We start from the raw sequence: 7931 nt of genomic DNA on the forward strand, positions 1-7931 counted from the left end.
TCTCTTCTTGATTAGTTAATTTCAGTTATTCAGTTAATTTCACTTGAGTATTGCTCCTGATGGTGGACAAAATTTTCTGAGAGACACTAAAATATTCATACAGCCTGAAGCTTTGGCATCTGGGTCATGCTCTAAAAGAATCACTGTGTTCAGTAGAGAATTCAGGCTCTTTTGTGATGTGCTCTGCTTTTCACTACATTTTGAAAACCTACATAAGAGTGAGTGCTGCAGCTGTGTGTGATTGTAGATGAGCTTTTGGTCCTAGTTGATTTTCTTTTAACTCAAGATTTCTTTCTCTCTTCAGTTTCATGTGAACATATATATATTTATTTTTAAGTTAATAATCATTGTTCTTCTGACTAGTTTTTTCTCCCAATTCCTCTCAGTTCCAGGAAATGTTTTTTTTTAAATGAAAATATGCCTCCAACTCATCAGCAGTGTCTTCCTTTTGCCCCTACTGAGTATCATGCTGCTACAGGCAGGCTACTATCAAGTTTCATCCAGTGACTAATTATCTTTCTCTAGTATAAAGAAACCAAAAGATTTACCTCTTTGGACACAATATGCTTTTGTTAGAAATTCTTTTCAGATGAAAATTATCTTGTGAAGAAATCTTACCTCTTCAGAACTTTTTTTTAAAATAAAGCAGTTAATCATATCTGCTCCTCCCCAGCCCTTCCAAAGTCTCCATCAGTGGCCTGCTGGAAACAAAAGCAAAATGGGAGGAGGAGGGGTAGAGGCAAGCAGATATTGTAAGACTGACAGAGAGACAGACAGTGAACTTGCCTTTTGGACACTCTTCTCAACCCTAATCTATTACTTGTACACAAGCCCTGTGTACTTGACACTCCATGTAATTAAAAACTCAAAACAGTATTGCTTAGACTATTTTCAGTGTTGACAGTCTCTTCTTCAGTGCACAAATCTCTGATCCTGTTGTAATCAATAATATTCTGATCATAACTCCCCTCATTGCCCTATGTGTAGGGCTTTTGGTTTTGTGTTTCCTGTAACAAAGTATTTTTATCAGAATGAGGAGTACTTAAGAAAAACCAGTTGTTGTTTACTTGTGTCTGAGTTTTAAGCCCCCATACTGGAAAGCAGAAGAAATAGAAAATGTAATGCAGTTCATCCAAATTTTTGTGTAAATAGACATAGCTGTTCTATGATGCCTCCAGCTAAACAGTTTATTTAGTTGCTGTTGAAATTGAACATAAAATTGTCTCCTGTACCTTGCATATCAATATTTTTTCTACTATGGTGATGATAGTTAGGGAGTCATTAAATTCAAAAACAGGAATGTAACTGGATAAATAAACCTAGGGGATCCCAACCCATAAAGAACTGGTATCCAGGTATTCAGCCAACTCAAACTGCAAATGTTTGTGTAAGAAAAGGACTTGTATTTCTTGTTCTGTGCCAGGCCCCTCAGTAATTATGTTCCAATACAAAACTCTTCACTCACCAACTCCGTGCACAGGTCATGTGGAACTCTTGCAAAACCCTTGAGCAGTCTTGAGCTCAGTAACAAGCACAAGCTTGAGCCGTCCAATGCAGGTTTAATTGGAGTTAGAAGAAGTGGGTAGGTGCAAGGAAAGAGAAGGGATACAGGACAAAAGGTACAATTCAGGTACAAGGCAGCTGAGAGTAAAGAGCTTTTGGTAAAAACAAAGCAGCAAATAACCTTAAATCCCAGCACAAGGTCATCTCCAAAGGAGGGGGCGGCATCCCACACAATTGCTGATGATTCACGCTGTCACGGCCAGAGAACATTCAAACACTCACATCTGGACAGCTGTCTGGCTGACAGGACTCCACAGAGGAGGAATCAGAGCTAGGAATCCCACTGCCAATTGCAGATGTGTGATCTCATTCTTCTCCCTGCCTCCTTCCTAGATCCTGAAGGCAGCAGGATGGGCAGGGGACACCAGAGAGTGCCATCTGAGATGGTTGTTTCATTGCTGAAAAACTGAACAGTATTTTGAAGCAAAGGTTTGGGTAGCCAAAATTGAAGGTACTGAGACTTGTCAGAACCAATGAAACCCCGTCACAATCCCCTATGCCAAGTATTTTGCACTTCCAAAGTAATCACAGAGCTGTATCCGTAAACACACACAGAGTGTCTGCAGGGCCTTGCCACAGGAATAAGGAAGGAAGGGAAAGTCACTTACTGTGGGACCAACAGTGTTTGCTATCTGGCAGATATGGTCTAAAACAAGCCTGGAATTGAGAAATTTATCTACTGTGGCTTTTTTGTTTGTTTTAAGAAGCATTTGCCAAAGAAGATGCCACGTTATCAGGAAATGGCTGCTTGACACGATACCGTATTTTCTGCCGAGTTGCTCTGGAAAAGTGGCTGGACTGAATGCCTAGCTCTATGAAAACAATTGAGATCAGGCCTCCTGATACAAGGGAGCCATTTTCCATAGACACAGGCTGCTTTAAATAATTATATTTATATGCCTATAAAGGACAGCAGCGTGACTTGTTCACTTCCACCTTGCGTGGGTGAGCTGTTGAGTCCTGGCTGTGCTTGTAGAGACCTTCCCACACTGGACATGTAGATGGGACCTACACTGTGCTCCTTGTGGAGTCACTGCCTCACAGGCTCCACATCAGCTTCCTCCCCTGTGTGCCATAGCTGAATCCCCAAGAGCCTACCAGTGCTCTCTCATGGGCCAAATCCAGCCATTCCTACGGGAACCAGCGGAAAGCTACTGTCCACATCCACAGGGAAAGAAAGACCTGGCAGTATGAAGCAGTAAGAAAGATGTTTGTCTGCCCCTTAAGGATAAAATACTGACTCTTATTAGCAAAGTATGGGTAGAAAGACTATATTTTGGTCAAAGCAAGGCTCACTGCTTTACAAAACATGAACGGAGTTTTTCTTGCTAATAATTTTCATAGGATCCTTTTGGGACATATCCATCACAGTTTTGGTAAGATGTACCAATTCACCACAAAGGCTAGTTCTGACACAGTTTCCCAGCTCAGTCATCACATGGAAAAAAACTCTAAAAATCTCTTCAAGATTAGTGCACTCATGATGTCCAAGGAGTGAGAAGATTTGACTGGAATACAAAAAGAATGAATATATTTGTGTATTTTGTGTGTCTTTCACATCTTGTTTGCAGTGAAAGAAGAGTTATTTGAGAGCTTTCCTGTGTTTCACAATAACTCCAAGTAGAAGGAGATAGTTAGATTTGACCTGCTTCATCAGGAGTCAGCGCTTTCTGAAAATGTTGTTTGGCTAGTTTGCTCCAGTGACTTATTTGGCTCGCTATAAAAAAACGATCACATAAACTTGGCAAATGTCAATTGCTTCCATTCTTGTCTGGGAGGTTTTATTGCACTCTTGAGAAGAGTGGAAGTTGGGTGAATAAGGCCTTTTAAGTCCCACTGGCAGCACAGAAGGCGCTAAATTTGCCCTGCAACAAAGAGCAGCAATTTTCATGATTCTTAGAGGCCAACTTGTCACTCGGACTTGCAGGCATGTCCAGGAAGCCCTGCTGGATTGTTATGGCCAGATTCTGAGAGAACAGCTTTGAGGTGACAGAAGTGCCTGCTGGTACGGAGCATCAGTCAGGGGCATGTGTTGGGAGCACCATAGGTTGGGCAGATGGAGCAAGCCGCGTGAGCTGCAGATTCCAGAAGTGTGGAGGTGCAGGCACTGGAACATGAGTGACAAAAGTATACTAGCCATGCTGAGAGAGACACACACCTCCATCTGCTCAGCTGCATAAGACCATGGGCTGGTATCAGTTTGTCTCTGCAAATTGGGTCTTTCTGACCTAAACACGGTGCTGGCAGGCAAATGGAGTCCCTGGAACAGTAGAGGGAAAAGCTTCACTGGGCTTTAGAAGTTGGCTTTCAACCATTGTCCACAGTGAGATTTCTTATTGATGCTAATTTAACAACTCAGCAAACATAAAGCAGATGAGCAGATGAAATATGGATAATTTCTGAGATTAGCTAGAAATTAAATGTGTGCACTGGGGGAGGAAGCAGCCCCCTGTTGTAGCAGCTCCTGCAATTTGGTAGCATTTGGAGGGCTCCATTCCAAACCCTGCTCTGTCACACCAGGGTTTACTGGAATGCCTGAGGTGTCAGTGAAGAGCTCAGAGGCCAGATCCCAACCCTAGGACTGCTTCTAACTCCCAGCATATTTTTGTTATTGATGGAAGTGAAGGGAATGGGAGCCAGAGCAGCAATGCAAGACATTGTGACTCTGAGAATGAGGAAACTGTTCCCACAACAATGGTAGAAAAATATTTTTGATGCCAGCATCAACTATAAGAATAAAAGATTTCTTGGGGCACAAATTTGTTAGTCCTCTAGGATGAGTTTGCTATATTAAAATACAGCAATAAGAAATTCCTGACTGCATTGCTTGAGATGGCACATGGAGAAGGGGGAAGGCAAGAGAGGTAATGCTAATAAATCATTGTCCTGTCCAGAGGGCTTCCATTATTCATAGAGAAGGGCAATTACGAAGGCATACCACTGTCCCGCTTCCAAAGTTTAACATTCCTGTTTGATATCTGATCTAGCAAACAGTGTTAGGAGGTATCCAAGCAGCATGCACAGCACTTTAAATGATTAAGGGAGCAAAGTGCTTGGACACGTTGGCATTCTAGGCCATAGCTCTCTGGCAATTAAAGACGTACATACATACACACATACGTGTCTCCTTAGGTATTTATTGATACAACCTAAACTTGTTTTCACTGAGAAGGAAAAAACACATTCCAGGCCCGGTGTTAATGGTATGAAGTCTGAGGCTGTTGTATCCCTGAAACAGGTAGGCTTATGCTGCTGAAATCAGAAGCTGCCTCCACTTCTTTCATTTCTAAAGCGGCGATGGTGCTCCCACTGGACTCCAGCTCTCCACATCTAGGGAAAGGTCACTGAAGTATTGGCAAGATCGAGTGGACAGTTCAGACACAGTCACCTCCTCACCCTCCACAAATAACAGGCTGGTTGGCTCCAAGTCCAGGACTCTAATCCTACAGGACAGATTCCAGCCTAGAGATAGTTGGTGCCCAATTCAATGAGTGTAATGCCTACCCCTGAAAATAAACCACAAAGCTACAAGCTTACTTCAGCACAAAATTTCAAGTACTTCAATTTCTGCATTAGCATGTGTCCCCTCCTGTTCCCCAGGATCTTTGGAGGGCTAACCATGAATTAAGAAAGAAAAATATTTTATGTGATTGCATGTTTGCCCATCATAACAACATTGATGCTTTCTGCAATGGTTCCAGTAACTTCTGATAAACTGGAGAATGCTGTTCCATGGGTCAGGGGATTAACCTGGGATGCTTCTCATGGATCTTGGGTATGAGCTTGGCATCCTACTTTGACTCTGAAGCCCAGCTACAGAATATATAGGATATAAAGACTAGTGTTAGGGTTAGAACACTGACTCACTCAAGTGTGCATTTCTGTCTGTGTGTGTGATGCAAAACACAGCACCAGCACTGGAGTTAGCATCTTTTAGTGTACACTGGCAAGTGGGAAAGGAGTTAGATGGACTTACTGAGATAGATTTTTATAAATATGTACTGGACACAGAGCCCAGCTGACTGTAGAGCCCAGTTTGAACTGGGAGCTGAAACATCACATTGGCTTGCCTGACCTTTAGACTTGCATTTTTATTTATGGTTTGAATCACCTTCTCCTCCCCTGAGTATGGTCAGGGTTTAATCACTTGAAAGAAGAGGACTCTCAGAGTAGCTCTAGCAGTGACTAGGTAAGGATAAATGCCAGGCAAGCTTTGTAGAGAGAGGTACTTATTGTCTGTAATTTCCTTTTGCTTTTGAATGTTTCAACTTTCCTTGCCACTTTCTGGTCACTTACAAAACCTCTTTTGGGTTCAAAACTACTTTACTGAACAGAGAAAGAACTTCCAGGAACCAGCATCTCTGTATTGCAGATCAAATGCTCTGTTGTTCACTTGATCAGTAGCATGGCCCTTCCCTTGCTGCTGTGCTCTGTCTGCAAGGGAACCTGGAATGGGAATATACACATGGATATACAGGGTTTCAGCCTGCTAACTCTGAACTAGATAAAGCTGATGAATGCCTTTCACAGTACCTCACATCAGCTCAGGTTATTAAATTCACAGGCTAAAGGTTGTCACTGATCCTCTGCCCAAGACATCCATTTCATCCAGCTGCTACATCTTTCCTGTGGTTTTTGAGGAGGGCCCATAGGAAAGCCTTCTTCCTGTGGAAAGACCCACTGATCTACCTGGCCTGTGTTCATTCCCCTCAGTCAGCCTGTTGCAGATATTATCTTTCTCACTATTTTAGCACAAAAAAGCACAGGGCTACTCTGCTCTGAGGGACAAGGTCTAGACCATATCAGCAAAAACCAAGGGTGGAGATCAGTGGAGGTGGATGCCAATACAGCCTTCATCTCCTTGGCATTCACAGCCACTGGTGAGCTGTCAGTGTGAGCTGGAACTTTTGGCTGAGCTCTCATGGAGAAGTACTGACATGCAGCACCCGAATGGAAAAGCTTTTCTGATTCCAAAGTTGTGGGTGCAGCATCCAAATAGGATATATAGCCTAATCCAAAGCAACCTTAAAATATGGACTGTCCATGTCAAGCCTTTATATTCACTAGACACATTAATGCCTGCAGTTGTGCATGCATCCATCCACACACTGCTAATAAAACAGAATTAGTTTTCATACAAAACACTAAATTGAAGAAGAACCCTTTCATTACTCCTAGGCTCAGAAAGAAACTCCCTGAAATCTTAATTGTGGCTGACCTACTGTTCAAGATCAGTTACCCTGTTATTGGCTATTTGTTTCTCTGTTGCATAGTGGTACCACTGCTTCCACTGTGAGGTGCACAGTGCAATCAATAGATGATGATCTCTTCTATGCTACTGTAAATGTTCTGTGCTTGAGAGCTCAGGACACACTGCTGAGCCTTGTCCACTGAAACCTCTATCCCTAACAGAACTGCCTGTATTTTAATGGAAGCCAAACCAGTTTGAGTTATCCTCATTCTTTCATGCCTAAGGAGAAGGTGCTGGTTTATACCTCATTTTCTCCAGTCAAAACAGCTTGTCCTGCAAACTAGCCTCTGAGCACTTCTGTTTTAACCACTGCTGAGCTACAAATCCCACAGTATTCACTCAGTGGATACTTGGAATGCCTCAGTGAAATGTACCTAGGAGGAATGCAGGTATGAGAAATTTATTCCAGGATGCAGATTATTAAATGGTTTTACCTAGCTGACAGTGGCAATTTGGTTTTCATCACTCAAACTCTTTGTCTCAGAAGAACAAATGCACAAGTTGAATTCTGGCAATGTGCACCAGAGCCCCATTCCAGAAGATGTTTATTAGCTGTCTTACCAGCCAAAGAGCAGAAAAAGGCTTTTCAGAGAGGTTGCATCCTGTCCTCTTGAGCAATCCTTGAGTCATTATCTCAAGATATCACATTTAAAATTCTGTAATAAATGAAGTTATTCATCAGGAAAAGGGTGGTCAGTCTGTGGTCACCTTTTGATATCTCTGACAGTGTTCTCAGGGGGGCAGGCTCAGTCAGTCTCTGGTTTGAGTATGGGAACATTTTACTTTTTATACAGCTGTAATAGATCCATTGTGACAATGAAAATCTGTCTGGACTGCCTGGACTTTCTCGAAGGTTTAGACTCAATATTTTCCTCACAGCAGTGAAGAATTCTCTGACAAATGTTTGGATGGTCATCTCTCTTCACCATGCTGGAGACTGGATTCCCTTAATCCACCTTTACCTTGCATGGGCTTTACACGGTCTGGTGCAGTGCCACCATCTGACCAGAATTTCCCAGGCAGGGATGAAAATTCCACTACCAGGCACCAACAACCCAGCTGGGCACACATCAACTTGTTCTCAATGTCTTTTGGAAGAAGACATGGAGAGATAAGG

This window comes from Parus major, chromosome 3 (assembly GCF_001522545.3).
Source record: "Parus major isolate Abel chromosome 3, Parus_major1.1, whole genome shotgun sequence".
Classification (NCBI taxonomy): Eukaryota; Metazoa; Chordata; class Aves; order Passeriformes; family Paridae; genus Parus; species Parus major.